Source organism: Pezoporus occidentalis, unplaced genomic scaffold (genome assembly GCF_034315485.1).
Source record: "Pezoporus occidentalis ecotype Australia unplaced genomic scaffold, CSIRO_AGI_Poc_V1 ctg7, whole genome shotgun sequence".
Classification (NCBI taxonomy): Eukaryota; Metazoa; Chordata; class Aves; order Psittaciformes; family Psittacidae; genus Pezoporus; species Pezoporus occidentalis.
Window position 1 is genome coordinate 6728289 of NW_026916052.1, and position 22450 is coordinate 6750738.

Genomic DNA, 22450 nt, shown 5'->3' on the forward strand with positions numbered 1-22450 from the left:
TAGCTGATTCTACTTACCTCCATTCTGTATTTCCTGCCTGCCCTAACTCATGAATGCCAAAAATTTCCACAGAGAAATAAATAACTGTGTGTTTCTTACTTATACAATAAGGAAACTATCTGAAAATATCTTATTACAAAGTGTTGGAGAAAAATGCATTGACATAATATTGTATAAGAGTGTTTAATTGCAACTGCGGACATGATTGGTTTGTTTCATATAACAGTTACAGTTGTTAACTCTTTATAGTTTTCTTTAGAGGATGCCATACTTTCAAAATGGTGTATATGTGTGTCCAGACAGTATATATAGAATACCTATATATTCTGGGCATTGTGGTGTGTAGTTCATTTGCATTTTGTTTTTTAAGGCAAATTTTCAAATTTCATAGCCATAAGCAATTTTTACATCCTGTATAGTCTGCACTGGTTGAATGTACAGTGTATCTATGACTTTCTTGTCTTTCTAGTTCCCTAGAAAGGGAACTTAGCCCAAAGTTCCCTAGTAAAAACTTAGCCCAAAGCCACTGTTTCATTTGCCCTGTTGTAGGTATTTGGAAGATTAGGGAGGGAACTTTCATTGCCAGTCATCAGTTCTTACGTGTGTTTTTATTCACAATAAACTGCATCTCTTACATGTTTTTCAAATTTTGAATTATTTTCTATATGTATCAGTGTTGACAAAATGCTTTCCCAAATGGTTGAACGTGTGCTTAAATTTTTGCTAGGGAGTTTCTGTACAACTGAAAAAGACTGGGGAGGCAAGTGCCTGACTTATCTTGAACATTTGAAATCACATTAACCAAAACCAGAATAACCTAGGAAGAAATTGCTGCCGTGTTTATGAATGAACTCTGCTTGCAGACTTAGAAGGAGGGAGTAAACAATAATAATTAATGAGTTTAAGCAAAATATAAAAAGAAGCAAATACTTTAAGTTTATTGATCCCTTTTGCAAAGGGATCTCTCTGGCACAGGAGATCCCTTTGCAAAGTCAAAAAAATACAGATTAAGAACCTTTTTCAGTCAGCATTCTTTTAGCTAATTGTTTTTGTGTGGTCATAGTAGAAGTGTAAGCATAAGAAAAAAAAGTAGGACATTTTATATTATTATTCATAAAATGTTCTGGTTTTGTTTTAAGGCTTCTTATGTATTACAGGATCTGATAATTTCAAGCTTAGTTGTTTCAATTTGGATTCTTTTAATGTTTCAGAAACTAATGGTGTTCAAATTCTAGATGAGCAGAAAAAACAAAGCTTTTTGATAGGAGTTGCATTGCTTGAAATTGGAAGCAATCATTTCCCCATCCTTCCCTTTTATGCTGATTTTCAATTGCTAAGAGTTTTCAAGAAAAGAAGACATGAAATCAATCTGTACAATATAATACCCTGTCTTATTCTAAGGTTTGTCGCATAGCCAAGCACCAAATGAACTATGTCTCTGTATTCTCCAGACTTAAGTAACATGGAATTAATCTGGGAGCAGCTATATTTGCTCAAACATTTATTTGAAATATTGTTTTAACAGAAACTGCAATCGTTTGAAATATATCTATCCAGACACAGAATAATTTAGGAATATCTGGAATTCTAAGTACTTAACACCTGAGGTGTCAGGCAGCTCACGCTTCTGTCATACCAGAACAGCAGCAGAAATTCATCATGGAACAGTGGCATCTCCTTCCATGCCCTGGAAAGCCTAGGAATCTCTAACAGATGTACCTTGTAGAGATAATTGCTGCTAGAGGTGGGGAGAGGGAAAAAAACATCCGACCATGCACTGATTTATCACATTTTTGGTAATAGAGCGATTGCCGTTGTAATGTGAAGTGTGTAATAGCTAATAGTATATTTTGCCTGCTAACTACAGGCATAAAATTAAAAATAAATTTTAATTTAAGGAATTTTAAATAGCTTCAACTAGGATTAATCAGGAAAAGCGTGTGCATATTTAGCTTGAAAGGTCATTTTTTTTCCAAATAACACACCTAATTAATTGACAGTTTCGGGATGTAAAAACTGTTATTTTAGCCAATTTCAGGTACTGCAAGCAAATGATATTTTAGTATGTTTTGCTGGAAATTTCTAATGCATAAGAACACAAACTTGGTAAATGCCAGGAAAAGAGTAGTTCAGAAAATAGTGGAATTCATGAAATATGAATGAGATCTGTATGTCTCTATTACAAGCAAACAAAAATGCAATTTGTTGCTGCATGTTTGTTGCTCATTCTTTCCTGAACTAATAAATGTCTGCTAAATTGCTGGTCTGAGTCCCCTGTTCCACATTCCAGCCACCATCCACACACAGAAACTCTTCAATTGCTCATTGCTACTTTCCATATTCTTTGTCAGGATATGATGTATTACTTTACATTTAGTTACTAATTCATTGAACTTGTTAATTTCAGACAAATGTTATCTCAACTCCAGGATGGCAGAATACTGCATAATTTACACTATTTATTTTAGTTCTGAAACTTCTGGAGGCTATGCTGGAAGTACTGGGTGACTTTTTTGCATCAGTTCATTGACAGGAGTGAATAGGAGAAACATGCAGACTTTAGGAAGCCTTTAAAGAACCTATAAAATCATCTGGGTAGCTGTGAAAGCTATTGTAATACTATGTTCTAAGGCAATATACATACCATAAATTTAATCTCAATGTCAGTTTTTCATGTAAAGTTATGCCATTGCTTGTGACAACTTTGCTATTTTGCTTCAGGGTAGAAAACAGGAACCTTCAAGTCAAAAGTGCCTTTTAGGAAACAGATGAAAAGTCCTGCTTATTTCTTCTCAAAAGGTCTTTATTTTTTTTTTTCTATAAAATACCTACCAGTCACTGAACACATTGGGTTTGTCTCCATTAGGTATTTCTCTGCAGAAAGTAAACATGTCATTTTTTTTGTTTTAAATCCTGCTACCACACTTGGGCAGTTAAGCACATCAAAGAAATACATACTTATTATACCTGGATGTGATTTGAAATCAATCGAATTTAACAGGTAGCATACTCATTACTGCTATATGCTAAGTTAATAGCCTTCTTCCAGTGCAAAAAAAGTGTTGTTTTGGTTTTGCTTGTCTCACTTTTAAGATGGTTGACAGTTAGCTATAAAACCTTAGAAGCTTGAATAATTGATTTTGACTTCTTGTTAGCTTATTTGGTCAAATTTTTCTAAGTAGATAAACCCGTAGACAGTTTTATCAAAATTTGAATCCTTTAGAGCAAAATAGAATCATAGAATCATAGAATAATTAGGGTTGGAAAGGACCTTAAGATCATCTAGTTCCGACCTCCCTGCTGTGGTCAGGGACACTTTGTGCTAAATTATATCACCCAAGGCCTCGTCCAACCTGGTCTTGAACACTGCCAGGGATGGAGCATTCACAACCTCCCTGGGCAACCCATTCCAGTGCCTCACCACCCTAACAGGAAAGAATTTCCTTCTTATATCCAATCTAAACCTCCCCTGTTTAAGTTTTAACCCATTACCCCTTGCCCTATCACTGCAGTCTCTAATGAAGAGTCCCTCTCCAGCATCCCTATAGGCCCCCTTCAGATACTGGAAGGCTGCTATGAGGTCTCCACGCAGCCTTCTCTTCTCCAGGCTCAACAGCCCCAACTTCGTCAGCTTGTCTTCATACAGGAGGTGCTCCATTCCCCTGATCATCCCTGTGGCCCTTCTCTGGACTTGTTCCAACAATTCCATGTCCTTTTTATGTTGAGGACACAGAACTGCACACAATACTCCACGTGAGGTCTCACAAGAGCAGAGGGGCAGGATCACTTCCTTCGACCTGCTGGTGATGCTCCTTTTGATGCAGCCCAGGATACGGTTGGCTTTCTGCGCTGCGAGCGCACACTGCTGGCTCATGTTCATTTTCTCATCAACCAACATCTCCAAGTCCTTCTCTGCAGGGCTGCTCTGAATCTCTTCTCTGCCCAACCTGTAGCTGTGCCTGGGATTGCTCCGACCCAGGTGTAGGACCTTGCACTTGGCATGGTTAAACTTCATGAGGTTGGCATCAGCCGACCTCACAAGGGTGTCAAGGTCCCTCTGGATGGCATTCCTTTCCTCCAGCATATCAACCAAACCACACAGCTTGGTGTCATCGGCAAACTTGCTGAGCTCGCACTCAATCCCACTTTCCATGTCACTGACAGAGAAGTTGAACAAGACCGGTCCCAGCACCGATCCCTGAGGGACACCACTCGTTACTGGTCTCCAGCTGGACATTGAGCCATTGACCACAACTCTTTGTGTGCGGCCATCCAGCCAGTTCTTTATCCACCGAGTGGTCCACCTATCAAATTGATGTCTCTCCAATTTAGAGACAAGGATGCCTTGTGGGACAGTGTTGAACACTTTGCACAAGTCCAGGTAGATGACATCAACTGCTCTACCCCTGTCCATCAGTTCTGTAGCCCCATCATAGAAGGCCACCAAATTGGTCAGGCAGGATTTGCCCTTAGTGAAGCCATGCTGGCTGTCACCAAGCACCTTGTTGATTTTCATGTGCCTTAGCACACCTTCCAGGAGAATCTGCTCCAAGATTTTGCCAGGCACAGAGGTGAGACTGACTGGTCTGTAATTCCCCGGGTCATCCATTTTCCGCTTCTTGAAAATGGGGGTTATATTTCCCTTTTTCCAGTCATCGGGAGCTTCACCTGACTTCCATGATTTTTCAAATATGATGGCCAGCGGCTTTGCAACTTCATTCTCCAGCTCCTTCAGGACCCGCGGATGGATTTCATCAGGACCCGTGGACTTGTGCACATTCAGATTCTTAAGATGGTCTCGAACCAGTTCCTCTCCTACAGTGGGCCCAAGGTCTTCATTCTCACAGTCCCCGCATCTGCCTTCCACGTCTTGGGTGGTTTTGTGAGAGCCTTTGGCAGTGAAAATCGCAGCAAAGAAGTCATTCAGAACCTCAGCCTTCTCCAAATCCTGCGTAGCCAGTTCTCCCAAGAGCTTCCTGAGGGGCGCTACATTCTCCCTAGTCTGTTTTTTATTTGCTATTTACCTGTAGAATCCCTTCCTGTTATCTTTAATACCTCTAGCTAAGTTTAATTCTAACTGGGCCTTAGCTTTCCTAACCTGGTCCCTGGCTTCCCGGACAACATCCCTGTATTCTTCCCATGCCACCTGTCCTTGCTTCCACTTATTATAAGCCTCTTTTTTCAATTGAATTTTCCTCAGGAGCTCCTTATCCATCCAAGGAGGTCTCCTGGCCCTCCTGCTGCACTTCCTTCTGGTTGGGATGCATACTAAAGCTCAGGATCTGGTGGAAAGACCAAACTAAGCCTTGAGTTGAAAGTGATAGGGAAGATGGAAGATAGCTAAAATTTGCACTCCTTTCTGTGATCCTATTTGTGTCCTTTTACTGTGTTAAATCCAGGCAAAAAAAAAAAATGTTATATATATATATATATATCCCATGCTGCAGCATTTCTAAAGAAGGTCACAGTAGATTTCTGTTTATTTTAGACACTTTTGTGGCATATACTCATCACTCTTAAAATATGCCCTCTGCTGATTAAAAATAACTGAAGAAAGATTTTATTTTTATACTCATTTAGAGAGGCCATTATTCTCTTTATCCAGTATTAAAATCTAACCTCCTGAATAACTGCTCTTCAGCAGTGCTTGTTCCCTTTTCAATCAATAGCAGAAACACACCAAATAAAAAAAGGAACAAAGTAGTTTTTTCCACATTGAACTCTGTGGTTGCTTTCAAAACAAACATGGGCACACATGTGCATACTCTGCTTCACTGAAAAGAACTATTCTTCAGACTGCAATCCCCAGGCCCAGAAAGGCAAAGTATGAGCTAACGTTTTAGTAAGCTAACAAGTGCTTTCATTCTTCTCAGTAGATAACTAAATGCAAGAGCTAAAAATAGATGAAAATAATTTTACTGGGGCTATACTGGGGGCACTTTGGCCACTTCAGCAGAATTAGTGCTTAGAAATTCCCCCAGTAAGCCCTGGTCTCTGGAGCTCATGTTGCCTCCTTTCTCTGGGCCCTCATTCCCCTGGCTTGCCTTGGTTGGCCTCTTCCCACTTCAACCTGGCTTTGTCTTAAGGCACTTACTTGCTATTCTTATGTCCTCTCTGTTCTCCTTGCTCCCACAGTATGTGGATTGCTGGCAAATATTTTGCCAGTTTGTCACAATATATGTATATGTTTAATACTTATGATGAGTGTACATACTTTCCGATTCAGCATAAACTATCTCTCATTAGACAATCATTAGAAAGTATACATTAAAAAATATTTTTAGTAGATGCTAAATGTCTGTACCACATAATGCTGTTATTTAGTCTGTGATTTCTAGTAGCAGGCATTAATATTGGTTAGTATCAACTACTTCTTTGTTATGAGCAAATGTCATAGAATCATAGAATAGTTAGGGTTGGAAAGGACCTTAAGATCATTTAGTTCCAGCCCCCTGCCATTGGCATGGACACCTCACACTAGACCATGTTGCCCAAGGTTCTGTTCAACCTTTCCTTGAGCACTGCCAGGGATGGAACATTCACATTCCAAAGCCTCACCACCTTCACAGTAAAGAACTTCTTTATATCTAACCTAACCTGAACTTCCCCTGTTTAAGTTTAAACCCAGTACCCCTTGTCCTATTGCTACAGTCCCTGATGAAGAGTCACTGTCCAGCATCCTTGTAGGCCCCCTTCTGATACTGGAAGTCTGCTATGAGGTCTCCACGCAGCCTTCTCTTCTCCAGGTTGAACAGCCCCAACTTTCTCAGCCTGTCTTCATACAGGAGGTGCTCCAGTCCCCTGATCATCCTCGTGGCCCTTCTCTGGACTTGTTCCAACAGTTCCATGTCCTTTTTATGTTGAGGACACCAGAACTGCACACAATACTCCAGGTGAGGTCTCACAAGAGCAGAGTAGAGGGGCAGGATCACCTCCTTCGACCTGCTGGTCACGCTCCTTTTGATGCAGCCCAGGATACGGTTGGCTTTCTGGGCTGCGCGCGCACTGACAGCTCATGTTAAGTTTCTCATCAACTAACACCCCCTGTCAGGGAAAATGTATTCCTTAGTGGTCCCCAGTAAAATAAATTCTAATGCATGGAAAATTGCTATTATACAAAGAATTTAAAAATTCCACATATATTTTCAGCAGAAAGTCTTTTGCCAGTATGTCTGGTTAGTTTCATAATGACTTTAACCGTTTATGCAAGGTTCTGACATTGCATATTGAATACTACAGTTTAAAAGCCATGCATTAATCGGGCAGGTTGCCACGCATGCATCTTGCTGATTTCAAGGACTAGCACTCCTTGATTACAGTATGACTTCAATTCGCAGTGGATGTCACTTGGCATCTTTACATGTTGAGAGCATAGAGCCGCCTCCTTCTTTTTCTAGATAAATTAGGACCTTCTGAGGAAACAAACAGCTTAATGATGTCTGTGGCTGCCAGCCAAGTATCCTGTGTTAGGCGAGAGGAAAAACACGAGTGTGTCCTGTGAACAATGTGCTACATGTATGAGCTGTAGGAAGGCTGCCAGTGAATAAAACTTCAGCTTCATAAACAGGGCATGAAGAAAGAGCCACTGGAAAATTGCCACAGTCTACTTGCCAGACTGTTCCAATTTATACTGTCCTGTTTTGTTCTCCACCTTTATTCTGTAATTGAGTATTCTACCTAGAGCCAGTTTCTTCTTTCCTTGAGCCAAGGAAAGCCAAGTTGTATATGATCAAGTTTGTGAGCTGCAAAAGTCCTTCCTGGATTTTAAGTACTGGTATTAGTAATGCATTGTTCTTCTTTCCCAATTGTCTCACTTGAATTTAAATCTGGAAAGAAAAAATCATTGCCTGCAAAACTTTTCTAAACTGTTGGGTTTTGTTTAGTTTGGGGTTTTTGTTTCCCATGAGAAGTTAAGATAGGTCATAGGATGATATTCAAGCCACCTGTTTGAGCGTATTATTTCAGTTAAATGAAATTTCTTCTCAACTCTACAGTATTCGGTTTCTTACATTAGTATTTCTTCCAAGCTGTGTAGCAAACAGCACAAACTCCATTTTCTATCACAATTACCTATTATCAATTCCATTATCTGTCTGTTCTATATTATTGCATTGATGGGCCTGTGATTACTGCTTTTTGTTATTAATTATAAGAAAGGCAAGAATTTGCTTCTTATTCCTGTCTTGCTCCCTGAAGGAGTAAATCCCTGGAACCCTGCACAATTAGTAACCTTAACACTGGTGAGAAGAATAAGAGAGAAGCCCTTTTCCTCACTCTCTGTTGATTATGTAGCCTCTTAGGAAGCCAAGTTAATGGATTCTTAGAAATGAGATTTCATATTCACCATCTTCAAGGAAGCAAGTTTGTTTAGGATGTAAATTGGTAAAAGCAATCTGTAATGAAAGGTTACTCCAGACCTTCTATATTTGAAAGCCCGTCTAATGGCTAGAGATTACAAAGTGATGGCAAGCCTCCTGTGACCATAGTCCTGATTTACTAATTAGGAATCCCTTTTCTATCTTTACTGCTATTCCTTCCCATGCAAATTAGCTGGCTGCATCGTCTGTTGTCTGGGACATTTCAAATATAAATTGTTTTTGAAACTCTTACCTATCACTGGCTTTGTGAAAGATTTCAACACACAATTTAAACCCCATTTCTTCATAAAAAAAACTCTTTAAACCAACAGCCTTTTGGGATCAGCTCTTGAATTGCTGTCTAAAACAGCAATAATCCAATTAAATAAGCCTCAATATGGGTATTCGGCCAAGCTTTCATTCATTAGCCTTCCCCTTCCCTGTTTCTTTCCAAGTACTTTTCTCATAAGAACCTTAGTCATTGGCAGGTGCTTGTCTGAATACCTCCTACAAAGCTACTGCTAAGAGGAAGAAAGGTGATTAGATCCCCATTTGAAAAATGAGTGTTGTTTTTGGAAGCTTATGGATGGTGACCCTCTGCATCAGGAGGAACCCTGCCTGAGGAAGAAGGTTGGTTTGTGCTCTGAACCTGTAAAAGGGCTCACTTCTGAGACAGACAGCAGGAATACTCCATCTCTTTAGTGTATGCCAAAAATGTGTGATTTATTGAACCTTTCTTGGACCATTCAGCCAATGTGGTGATTGGAACAAGAGATTTTTTTTAATTAGTATATATTTACTTTTAGTGTTCAGCCCGAGTTATTTTGAACTACTGGATCAGTAATGGCAGGCTGGGATATCACTGCAAGAGTCATTTTCCAGGACATGTGTCTGCCACTTTGTCTTTGACACTGTCAGAAAAAGTCAATTTTCTGTTTCAGTTTTCCTGTCAAATACATTTTTGATTCCCTAGTGATTTTGATAAACCTGAGGTGCCTTCTCTGCTAGCACTCTGCACAGTGTAAGGAAAGATTCAGTTTGATTAGGCTGCTCCCAGATGACCAAGACATTTTTGGTAGCAAGATCTAGATCCTTGCCTCTTTATGTTAAAATGCTTAAAGGCCACCTTCTTCCCTCAGCCTCTACTTTCCTGGACAGCTTTGAAGACTAGACTACTCTTGCCAGTCCCCAGTCAGGAAAGACATGATTAATAGCAGGGACAATTCCATTGGGTAGATACAGATTGTTGGTGTACCGTGTGTCTCTGTCAGTCTCCCCTTTTCATTCAGCTTTGCTATTCTGCATTGGTTATCATGGTTGCAGCTTCTCTAGCACTTCTCACAAAATGTTATCTAGCTATATCTAGATACCTCCTATACACTGGGAATTTATTCTTTGTCTGTCCTAAGATCCCTTCAGGATTTGTTTGGAGGCTCCTCTTCTGTGCATTTCTTCCCTTGCACTGGTAATAAAAGACCCAGTCCTACTGTGGAACATTAATCTAACTCTTACATCATTAATGTACCACCCCTTTGAATCTATGGTCATGACTTTCAGCAGGATGGTAGAAGAAAGCTGTTCCTCCAAGGTGATCTTTCATGCACTTCCTCCTGTCCCCCTGTTTTGTCTGTCAGGACAGGGTCTCCTTTAGAGCCTCAGAGTGTTGTTTAAATTTCAGTGAAGTTGTGAAATTAACTACCAGCGTTTTTTGCCTAGCTGTATTCTTGTAGTTCTGAGGTGTCTCTTCACATTTACCAGGCTCTCTTTTTGTTTGTTGACAGAAGAGTCCCTTCTAGAAGACTTTTTCTGCTCACATCTGTAATCAAGAAAGCTAGAAAATAAGCACTTTTACCATGGGTGGTACTTCCCTGTCTTGATATCTAAGAAACAGCTGTAAACCTTGTAAGATTGTTCTGTTTCTGGCTACCAGGCCACTTTCTATGGAGTTTAAGAAGAAGGCCGACTATTTTTTGTAGAATATCACTTCCCCTGAGAGCTGCAGAGAGGGTACTGGAGTCTTTACACTAAGGAAAGTCTAAAGCAGAGAAAGGCTGCAGCATACACTATCTTTTATTTCAGTGAAAACTACACACATAGGGCAGATCCAGCGAGTATTGTTAAAGGAAAGGATGTATAAAGTAAATAAGAATGCACTAACAACAACAAAAAAGTATGCACACAGAGAACACAAGTGAAAAAACAACCTTCCTTTATTCTTTTTTTCTTGGCCTAGAAAAAGGCTTGACCCTAGAACACTTCACCTTAAAGGTAAACCAGATGTTTTTATGGGGGACCTTAAAGCATTAGTAATTTTGTCCTTTTTTTTTTTTTTTGTTCTGCTGTGGATTTCTTTAGGGGAGGAGAGCTTGAAATTATGAGTCTGTTATCCTCAAGGAGCAGTTTTCCATTCAAAGGAGCAGTGACAAAGTACTTCTTATTCTGAGTTGTGTTTTATCATTATTATTATGATTTAAGGAGTTTCAGTGTCTAAAGTAAATCAGTTGTGATTTCCAGGGAAAGAATGAACAGGTCAAAAAGACTCTGTACTTTTGGAAAAAAATAAGTATCAGTGGAATTTGTGCTGCCTCCAAATGGACTCATCTCTATCAGAAAAAACATAACCCAATAACAAAACCGGCAAGAATTTATTCTTTGCAGGTCATCTCTGTAGCAGAAAAAAAGATTTTTTTCCTCTTATGAGAAGTATGTATTCATACAGCTATTGAGTGGGAGATTTGTTAGAGTAGTTCATGAAAAAACAAAGGCTGGATTATGCAGTAAAATTATTTTCATTGATAATGTATTTTGCCATGTGTGCTGGCTCAGTGAAAGCTGCTCAACTGGGAACTTGTTTTCAGTTATGAAATTAAGATTAGTTTATTTCTTCTTTTACATTGGCATAATGCATACACCTTGTAAAAAGGAAATTCAGCCATGCTTTCTTGCTCTCTCAGAACTGAATTGTGTATATTAAATCCTTGATTCTGCTCAGATGGATTAGTTTTGAGATGTCCTTATACAGCTAAATGTAAAATATATGTTTTTATAGGATTACTGCATGAAAATTTCATTGATTGGAGTGCATTTTTAGCAGTACTGTGAAGCAGACAAAGTAATAGACTTAAAAGAACAGAAACAATTGAGTATTCATTTGACAGCAGTGAAGCTGTAAGTGTCAAACAGCAAGAAACTGTATATTCCTGTGTTGACTTATGAATGGCTAGGATGCTGCAACTGCATCTGCCAGAACTTGGACCTGGCTTTTAAGATTACATGTGAGGCTGGTCTCACTAGAGCCAATTACACTTCAGACTTCTGCAAGATGGTTTGCAAGACTTCACAGATCTTTTCTATTCAGTCAGCTAAAATTATGCTTAAAATGAAATTGCTAATACGTATATATATATATATATGTAAAAGTGCAGATTGCCTTTGAATTGTTGCTTTAACTCTGGTGTCCAAATTTTAAGTCTGGTCTCTAAGCCTATAAATTCCAGGTTCTTTCTCTTATATTTACTTATCCCTCTGCTGTTTCTTTAGCCTTTTTTTGTGAACATATATGTGATATGTGAGTCACGTGTAGGCTCCTAAATCATTCATTCACCCACGGAACTCTTCCATCTTTAGGTTAAACATATCCTGTGTTTGATCATTGTCTGAAGTGGTTTCTGGCTGTCATATTCCAGGAGGGGCAGAGGAGGGGCATTTTAAGCGCGAAAGGAAGAACCTTAAAGCTACATGGGAATAAGGCTATGACAGTCTTTTGCTCTCTAAAGCAGTGTTTGATTCCCATGTACTGTGGCCTGTGTAAGATTGAGGGAGATCCCACGTGGTCATCTAGTTTTTTTTTACTTAATCTGTTTCAGACTGTTGTTACTGCTTTTTGAAGAGTTTCAGCTACAGTTTGTAAATTCCTATAAATCAGACTAATACTGCTATTGAAAAAAATAATAATCTTAGGAAGAATGTTTAGAAGCTGCTTTTCAAAACCCACTCAATTTTTTTTTTTTTTTTTTTTTTTTTTGAGACACTGTTCTATTTTTTCAATTATTGTTGTCATTAAGTATTGCAGCAAATTATTTTGGGCATGAAAGACAGGGGAGGTTTTTGTTTTTCTGGTTTAGATTGGAGTACAAAATTGCAAGAGCCTCAGAAATCACTCTTCCTGATACTGGACTTCACCTGCTGTTCTCTGGTTGAAGACACCATAAGCAGTTCAATTCCAGCGCAGAAACGCTTACAGGAAACAACATAATCTATTAGCATCATGCCATCTCATTCCTCCAAATGAAGAGGGTCCTGTAACAGTGTGTGTAGTATGATAGAGGATCCTTGCTACTGCCAAGCTCTTTTCAGTCTCCAACTGCATTAGCAGTTACTTTTCCATTCTGTACTTCACCAGGATCTTACATGTCCAAGCACCGATAACAACCATTCTCAGCAGCTGGGGAAAAGACATGTTGCAGGGACGTCACAGCCAGAAGCCTGCCCCTGCTATATAAGGGTGGGGCAGTGACACCTGAAGCTGCTAGTGGCTCACTTTTGGGAACATGGGAGCAGACACACTAAATTGAATGGTGAATGCTCTGCACATTTGTTTTGAGATTTTAATGTGTAGCAATCTTCAGATGAAACATCTGCTATAAGGAACTTGACATTTGCAGTAATGACAGGATCAGTTTACTTGATGTCCTGCATAAAATTTGCTTCCCATAAGAGTTGTCCTTTTCCAAAGAGAAGGATGAATTTACTATATGTGGTTTTGGTAGGAGTGGAGGAAGTGGCCTGCTAACCATGTGGCTGATGGTTGGCAGTGGGGCTGGACTCTAGGACGTAGAACAGGAAGCAGTGGGGTTGGCTGAGGAGAAATAGGCATAGGGGTAATAGGTTCAAACTGAAACAGGGGAAGTTTAGATTAGATATAAGGAAGAAGTTCTTTACTGTGAGTGTGGTGAGGCACTGTAATGGGTTCGCCAAGGAAGTTGTGAATTCTCCATCCCTGGCAGTGATCAAGGCCAGGCTGGATGGAGTCTTGGGTGACATGGTTTAGTGTGAGGTGTCCCTGCCCATGGCAGGGGTGTTGGAACTAGATGATCTTAAGGTCCTTTCCAACCCCAACTATTCTATGAATCTATGATTCTATGATTTGATGCTGGCAGGGCAAATCTGTGAATTCAGGGAGCAGCAGTGTATGGAAGTAAGTAATGAAGACTAACTTCAGTCTCGAGTGCTTTGGATTGATTTTTTTTTTAAATGAGGCTTGGAAGATGCAACAATTTATTAAAAACAGGAGTAGAATGACTGTGTATAATTTAATTCTATTTCTAATAAAAAAACAGCTACTTGTTTAGAAATTCCTGCTGGCTTTGTAGTCTGGAAACTCTCAGAGCAGGTTCTTATTTCACATGATTATATCTTTAGGTATCTACTTGATTATTATTTATTTATTATTAATCTTTTTGTGTGTAGTAGAACTTGTGAGATTAAAAGTATCCAGGGCAAGAGTGAAAAAAAAAAAGGATCTTGGTTACTGAGATATGTTCTCTGAAGGGAAACGTTTGAATCAAAGTCAGTGCTATATATATAAAGCTACAGCAGAGCAGTGAGGATTTGTTTTCCAAATGAGAGCCTTTTTATTTACATTTCCATAATGTTTTTGTATGGCAGTACAGTTAATCACAACATGATGCATCATAGTGAGAAGTGATGAGAGAAAATGAGTTACAACTTTGACGTGACATCAGTTATGTGTCTTTGAATTTGTCAGAAATTTGTAAATTGGGGAAAACATTAGAATCATTCTGTGCATAAGCAAGCAAATACCATTTAAAAACCTCATTTAATCTGAAAGAGCAATTTTAGCCTGGTAGTGATTGTTTTAGCCATAGCTGATTTTTGCTAATAAAAGCATGAAAATGCAAAATAAATATAGGCTCAACTTTCCAGATGACTGACTATGCCATAGGGCTGGAGCTTTTGACTTTAGTGCAACTCCTGGGTCAGTTTCTGGTTCTTTTTCAGTTGTATCTTTTATATACCAATATTTTTGTAGAACCAATGCCAGTATAAGCCCATTGCATCTTAGAAAGACACCCAGTTACCTTTAACAAAAGGACAGATATTTTTCCCTTTCAGAATATGCTAAACTTGAAGGATAAGCAGTACATTTTGGTGCTTACCAGTTTTCCTTTTTGGTCTTGATTATCTTTGTTATACTGGAGTTTCTGAAGATTGTCTTGGAAGGGTTAATGTCATAAGTAATAATGCTGTGGGGTTTTTAAATGTTTTGAAATTCTGAATTATGATGATGACTTTGTCTTTGTGAAGTATATTCAACCATATAGATGTTAACACCTCCTTCTATTCTTATTAATTGCATTGATGCCGTTCATACATAAATAATTCATCTCTCTTGCTGTATTATTCCTTCAAATCTATGTGCGTTTATAAAATTCAAATTTTATTCAGATTTGTGTCAAAAGAATGTAACTTTGGTTGCAAAGTCAGGAACTTGCAAATTAAAACCGCTATTTTAATGACTGTCAGTGCAGTGTTAATTTAGCCCTCTTCTGCATTCATCTGGTGGGCTGAGTGATGTCCTGTGGTAAAAATCGTATCCAATAGGGTAATTAAAATTTATATAACAATGCATAGATATGAATGTAGTGAGGGAAGAATTCAGTTTACACAGGAAACTGGATAAGTCCAGCATTTCCCACTTGCAATGTGCTTCTAAAGTATGCTATTGCAGACAATTCCTTATTTCTTTTAAGAGGCAAAAGAAGGAAGCTGTGATAGACTGTACTACTGCAACCCCCTCATCTCACAGTGTCTTTAGACATGTTAGAGACTTGAATTCTTAGACTAGACAGCTGGCCCTCCGAGCTATTGTACTCTTGATGTATTAGTTTGCTGCTAATGCCGAAGGGGGAAGAGAGTGTATTGATACAGATTTCTTATTGACTAATCAGACTCTAGTCCTGCATCCAAAGGAATGGATTTCTGCTCTGTTGGAGGGCTGGAGTAAGTGCTGACTTATAATCAAGTGAAAATGGGATTGTCTAACTGGCAGGCTTAATTAGGTTGTATTTCCACTTACTTACATAATACGTGTTAGGAATATCTTTAATGCATAAAGCAATAAATGCAACACCTAAAGAAATCAGATTCTGTCTATCAGTGTGCAGAGTTTAAAGGTAGTTTTAGGCACAAAATTAAGAAACACTGTAGCCAACTAAAGTGAAAGAGATGTCTGTAAATAATACATACACTGGGGTTTCAATTTGTGTATTCATTATTCTTAAAGTTCATTTAAGTTTCATGCCCCTTCTAATCTGAAAAACTCACTCATTTCTTTCGTTACATGAATGTAATGATTCCTTTTTTTTCATAAGCTTGACTATGTGAAGGAAGGTTAATTGTTGGTTTATAGGTAAAAGAGTGTAAGAAAAGACATTAATTTCCATCTGCATAATAACAAACAGGTCAGTACTGCTACTGTAGCGTGATAATTTGCTATTGTTGTGGTTACTTTTTTTTCTGAAGTTTAAAATAATAAATTAAGTTGAATGTACCAGAAATTGTCCCCGTGAAGGAAAGTGTGAGTTCTGTATATGCATATATACTTACATATATACTGTCAATACATTGATATTCACATAGAAAACAGAAATATTTATTTTATTTCTAGAAGAAAACGGAAAGATGTGTAGTTCATGTACACCAGAGAAACATCTTGGAGTGTTGAATGATCCCAGTATCTGAGGAGGATGATTGGCAGTGGTTCTAAAATGTTTTGGAACAACTACCTTACACATCCTCATACTGCCTTCACTTGGCTCAGTATTTTCTTCTTACTTATTTTTTTTTGTTAATTCTGTTCCCATTTTATGTTCTTTTAAGCCATAGCTATCGCACAGAATAATTTGCCAATACATATGCACTGAGGTTTGCTCTGCTTTTAGAAAGTCACAGGGATAGCTGTGTAGGTTAAAAATGGATAAAAGTATGAGTGATTCAGCAGGGCTGGTGAAGTCCTGATGGAGACACAAGTCTTCCGTGAGAAGAGAAAATTGTTCTTTTATTGATATTCCATTCAGAGTATTGTGTCAGTGTGGTATTGTCAAGAGTTTTTCACCAACATAAGACACTTCTGTGTATTTGCTACAACTCTGCAGACTTATCAGAGTTATCTTTTCTATTCACTAGGAGTCTAGACAACAACCTTTGACAGAAACTCTGAACATTCATGGGTAAACTTGAGAAAAGCCTCCTCTTTTTACAGTACAAATTCCACAAAGCATTTTCCATCTGCACACAGATGTGCCATTCAACACTCTTTCATCAAACTTGTATGCACTGTTTCCACTGTGAACTTCTCCAAAGTTAGTTTTGTTTAAAATGTGCCAGACTGTTTTCTTGTTTCCTTTTTTTTTTGTAAGACAAAGTAGGTTTTGCTGTTAATATTAAGCAGGAGGGAATCTGAGGCAGGGTCTTCCTCAGCTGACGGGCATAACCCCATAGCTTTAGAAACAATCATAACGTATTTAATTGGTACATTAAAGCTTCGGGTATCTACTGCAAAGTGCCCCAGCGCAGCAGTAGATAGCTGGCTGGGACCTGCGCACAGATGCAGGCTCTGATTTGGGTGGGGATGTGAGAGCCTGGGCTTCCAGGGTGGCCCATGGATGGCTCTCATTTACATCACAAATTGCTTTCTTGACTGAAGAAAACTTTCCCTAGAAATGAATCACTGAAACTGTTATGCTACTGCAGTTTCCGTTTTTACAGAGTGACATCCTCTAATAAAATGCATAGCTGAAAAATGCCTGGGAAGCCCTGTGTAGACCTTGTTGTCCTGTTTGGCATATAATGGTTACTTGATATGATGTTCTAGTTTTGTAGTTTACACTGTTTTATGCATACAGTCTTTAAACAACCAAAGCATTTAGTGATGCTGGATGTTATTATTCGCTATTGACTTGTATAACAATAAATAGTGTATTTTATTCCATCTTTTAAAAAAATAGCAATTTGTTTGCAGTAGCATGAGGAGCCACTGTGAATGTGGACCCTGGCATAGAAAACTGAAATTAAAAATATGTACACTGTATGTGTGGGGAGGTTTATTTTCTTCCAGTGATTTTCATTATAAATGAATTAGTTTTTCTTTTTAAGAACACATTTGCAATTTAATTTTTTCCAGCTATCAAGCATTAGACACTTGATTAGCTTAAACTAAGAGGATTCGTGGAAAATTCTTCATGCATGATTTTCAGCTTCAAGTAAGATGTAATAGAATAAAATAGATGTTAATTAGGTACCTTTGGTGCTGTCGTGAGGTTATGCAGGGAGAAAATTGGAAGGGCCAAAGCCCAACTAGAACTTAATCTGTCTACTCTCATAAAAGACAACAAAAAATGTTTCTATAAATACGTTAGCAACAAAAGGAGGTCTAAGGAGAATTCCATCCTTTATTGGATGCAGGGGGAAACATAGTGACAAACAATGTGGAAAAAGCTGAGGTATTTGATGCCTTCTTTGCCCCAGTTTTTAATAGTAAGACCAGTTGTTCTTGGGGTACCCAGCCCCCTGAGCTGGAAGACAGGGATGGGAAGCAGAGTGAAGCCCTATAAACCAAGGGGAAATGATCATTGACCTGCTACACCACTTAGACACACACAAGCCTCTGGGGCCAGATGGGATTCACCCAAGGGTACTTAGGAAGCTGGCAGAAGTGCTCACCAAGTAATTTATCAGCAGTCCTGGCTAAGTGGAGAGGTCCTGGTCAACTGGAAGTTAAGAAATTTGGCATCCATTGGGATGTAAAATTTTGAATAGAAAAAAACCATTCAGTTCAGTTACAAGTACAGAAATTATAACTGCAAGTAAAGAGTGGTAAATTCAAGTACTCATGGCTGCCCACAAGTAGCAGTTACATTTCTTCCAAGCAAAAGAATCCTGAAGGCCCCTGAGAATCTCTTCATTAATCTCAGTTGAAAATAAGGCATATGAAAATGCACTTCTGGCTACAGTGTAGGGTATGATGCTCTGCTGAACTGATGGAGGCATTAGTGGAACTTTTTTGTAATTTCCCTAGAATAAAACAGTATTGTAGACCCATTTCCTAAAAGGTATGTATGTAGGTGAAGCAGGGCTGGTATTTTTCCCTACTTCTACTCAAATCCTGCTGTCATCCAGGTGATGGAAAGTCCTTCTATCAGTGTTTGACTTAAATTAGCTTTCTGTATTTCCTTAGTTAGAACAAATTTTAAGTGAGTGCTTATCTAACTGTCTTGCAGTGTGGGAATGAGAAAGCAGGGGTTGATCAGACAATGACATACCTGGGAAAGGCAGTTAAATAAGATAAGAGGGGGATCCAAGAAATGTTTGTTTGGCTGAGTCCCCAGTCCTTTTTTACCTTACAACATGCTTGCACTATTATAAAAGCATCAGTTTTTTTCAGCCAGTCTGTTGGGGGTAGATATTCCGTGGGCAAAAGCAATTTGCCTGTAGCTCTGGTACTCAAGAGAGCCTGTGCACTATGATCATCTCAGAGGCACTGGTGGGTCTCTGCGCTTGCAACTCCTTTCCCATTTGGTTTCTCTTCTTTAGTGCTGCTCCTCTTGGGTATTGACAGGGAGGTACCAAAGAGATGAGCATACCTGACCACTGCAAAAGAAAATTAAAGCTTTGTGTGTACTCTCTCACCTTCTTTTCATTAGTACAGCCAAATATCGCATAGTATCATGCATTTCCATTGTTATTGTGGCTTAGGACTTTTTTCCCAATTTTCCATTCATACTGCACACTGATAGCCATGAAAGAGCATATACAGCCTGCAATAGTTCCTTGCTGATATTTGTCAGAGAATGTATTTAACTGAATTGTATCCTGGAGGAAAACAGAAGGGCAAATATGCAAATTTGCCATTTTGCTGTCATCCTATTACAGCTTGAGGGTGAGTTCTTGATACACAGTGCTACCTTTACGGTCAAATCCCAGGAGCTAGCTGCCTCTGGCATTTATCACTGACAAATGTTTAGCCATAGAAAGTTGGCTGTGTCAGCAATACAAAACATTAGCCAGAAGCCTACTAGAGTGGTGCTTTGACTGGTAAAGAGGAATACTCGTGCTGGAAGGATTTACTGATCCCTCAGTTTAATTGGTGTGCACAAAGGCGGCAGTGGCAGAGTTGTTTAAACGGGAGGCAGAAGTAAATCTTTTTCATTTGCTTGCTTGCTTATTTACCAGTATAGTGTTGTAATTCACTGTAGGCTCCTGTAAAACCTGAGCTTGTTGGACTGCATTTTTTTCTTTGCAAGTGTGCCAATATTTGCAGATGAACATCAGAATAAAGTCAATTACACTGCATTGAATTCAAATACCAGATAACAGTGTCAAACACCACCTCTTACAAATACTTTTAACTGTAAAATTTGAAGTGTTTTTTAGCCGTTTGTTTGGATTTTTTACTATTCAGCTATAAGTAAAGTCTGTTCTAGTAGAGGTCTCTGAAAGGGAAATGTCAATAACAATTAATTGTGTCTGGATTTCTTTATTTTTTTTATTCATGGTTGTTCTATATATAGTTGTTCTATAGTGGGGGTTTGGTTTTGTTATTGTTTCTACCCCTAGATCTGCCTAGGCACTTATTTTTTTGCATCTTTTGTTTTTTCTTTATATGTGATACCCAGCATTTCCAGGCAAGAAATGGCATTCATTAACAAACATGAATGTGCTGTGAAACTGAAGGTGATATCTTAATGTTCCTCTGAAGCTGCAGAGCACAGGCATATTGTAACATGCTTCTACACAATTTTATTCAAGCTATGTTTGATAAGAAGGACATTTAAAAAGTAATTATTAAGCATGGCATTTAAATTTCTTTTTAAATACAGATAAATATGGACCTACTGCTTGACATCTGCATGTAATCCTGCTTCCTGGGTTTAACTAAATCTCTCTTTGAAGTGTTGTTAGACTGAAATGAGATGCTTTCATGAAATTTCACATTAGATGGTAGTGGATTTTTTTTTTTCTAGTTTGTTATCTGTTGAATAAAATGTGTAAACTTAAACTCCTTAAAATGTAAATAGAAATGGTAAAAAATACACTCTATCTCTGATACTCACTTACTGATTACATCATTCTATACATGTTTTGAGAGTTACTTCTTTATTTTAGCTTCTTATGTGAGCAAATGCTTGCAAAATTAGAGTTTAATCAGTGTATTGGGCTGATTTTATAGATTTTGGCTAGTCTTTCTGTATTTTTCATGTTAACTTTATTCCCCCTGCTTTTCACAGTGTTTTCTAGCCTTGTTTGTTATTTTTTACTTTACTTTCTGTTGATTAGTACATGAATAACTCTGTTGGCACCACACTCTGTTGGCACTATCTTTCCAGTACATTTCTGATTCATGATTTGTTTATTTCTTTGCTTTTGCATAAAATTTTGTCTTCATAGTGTTTGCCTATCACGTATAATTGTAACGATGGATTTCAGTTGATAAGACATTAAATCATAATCACTGAATATGCATTCTGTGTATCAGCTGAATCAATGCTTGACATCATCATTTCATTTAGCATAGTTGACTTTTAGTGCTGTGTATTTATTTTGCTCATCTTCATTCATTGTCATTTTTAACTGTGCAGTTTTTAACCACCTCATTGATAATTCAGTCAAAATAAAACAGCTACTGAATAGAAAATATACCCCAAAATGTCTCTGAACACTATGGATTTATTGATCCCTTTATGAAACATTAGATTGACTTGGCATTTCAAGTTAGAGATGTCAGCTTCTTCTGGCAAACTGTTTGGAAACATGGTACATTAGCAAACAGCCGTTTCTGGTAGATTTTCTGAAGCCCCACTGTAAAGAAATGAAGCATGTGTTTGCACATTATCTGGGTTACTATGATAGTAGCAGCTGGAGCCATAGTCTGTGTCTGGCTAGGGTGGATGGTAGTTGCAATGTTAATTCTGCACGGGCAGAGGCTTCAGTGTGGGCAGAAGCTTGCCTGAGCAAACGGGCAGTACATAACCATATGCCTGTACAATTCTATTGTGATTGCTACCTGAGGTAGGTGCAATTAAAATACATTTGAGGTATGGCTACATGTGTTACCCTTTTCCGGATGTAAACTTGAAATTACCAGAGGCACTTAAGTGGGTAGAGACTGAGTCCTGTGAAACAGCGGAAGAAATAGAACCAAGAAATAAGCATTTTTTAAAAATATGAAGTCAGTAGTGTTGCCTCTGTGACAGAAGTCTTTAAGAAGGAAATAGATGTGGAAAGCAGAGGCTTTATGAATGCACTGAAGAGCACAGTGGGCATTGAAACAGTACCTGTAATTGTACAAGAAGGTAATAAGCTGGTGTGTATAGTGGCAGTAGCAAAGCGAAATAAGAGATGGGTTTTGCCCTTTGTGTTACTCAAAGAACTACTGGTTGAAATACATTAGCTACTAGGAAGAAAATGTTAGTGAAAATGAGAAGCAAGGAGCTAAAGTACGGTACATCCAAGTAGCAGCAGTTGACAGGTACATAGTAACAGTAAAAGATAAGAGACAAAATAATTGTTCTGACAATTATTTCAGGTAAATTAAATGCACTTTTGCAAAGAAGGAAAAAGAAAAAAAAAAGGAGGAAAAGAAGTCCAGTAATAAAGGAGGTGAGGAATGGAACTGCTGAATCCTTCTGTTTTCCCTTAGAAACTGATTCTGCCTTGCTGCTTTTTCAGAAGAAACAGCTACTTTTTATTTTTATCCACTTGCTGTCCCTGTCATAGCAAAGGAAATAGTTTCTTATTTCTAGTTAGTTATATTGTCAAAGATAATTTTTAAAGATTATAGCACTGCTCTCCTTTCCTTACCTCCACAGGTGAAAGCTAAAGCAGTACATACTATTTTTCATCTCAGTGCCTCTCAAACTGCGCTCAGCTGTGAGACCAGAGCTAGGGCTGGATGGAGGTGTCACTGCCTTGAGTCTCTCTGAAGGCAAAGCACACTGAGCTTCACCTACTGTGGGAATCCAGAGTCATAGCTGCAGGCACTCTGTGTTCACCACATATACCTACTTATACTC

The 22450-nt window shown here is 38.5% G+C and overlaps 2 protein-coding genes across 5 annotated transcripts in view; one reads left to right on the forward strand and one right to left on the reverse strand.

Moving 5' to 3' along the window:
* Positions 1 to 22450, reverse strand: part of LOC134175667 (uncharacterized protein YagA-like) — a 268407-nt gene that overhangs the window by 207169 nt on the left and 38788 nt on the right. The gene's annotated exons all lie outside the window — the stretch shown is intronic.
* PRKN (parkin RBR E3 ubiquitin protein ligase) overlaps positions 1 to 22450 on the forward strand; it is a 725154-nt gene that overhangs the window by 154026 nt on the left and 548678 nt on the right. The gene's annotated exons all lie outside the window — the stretch shown is intronic.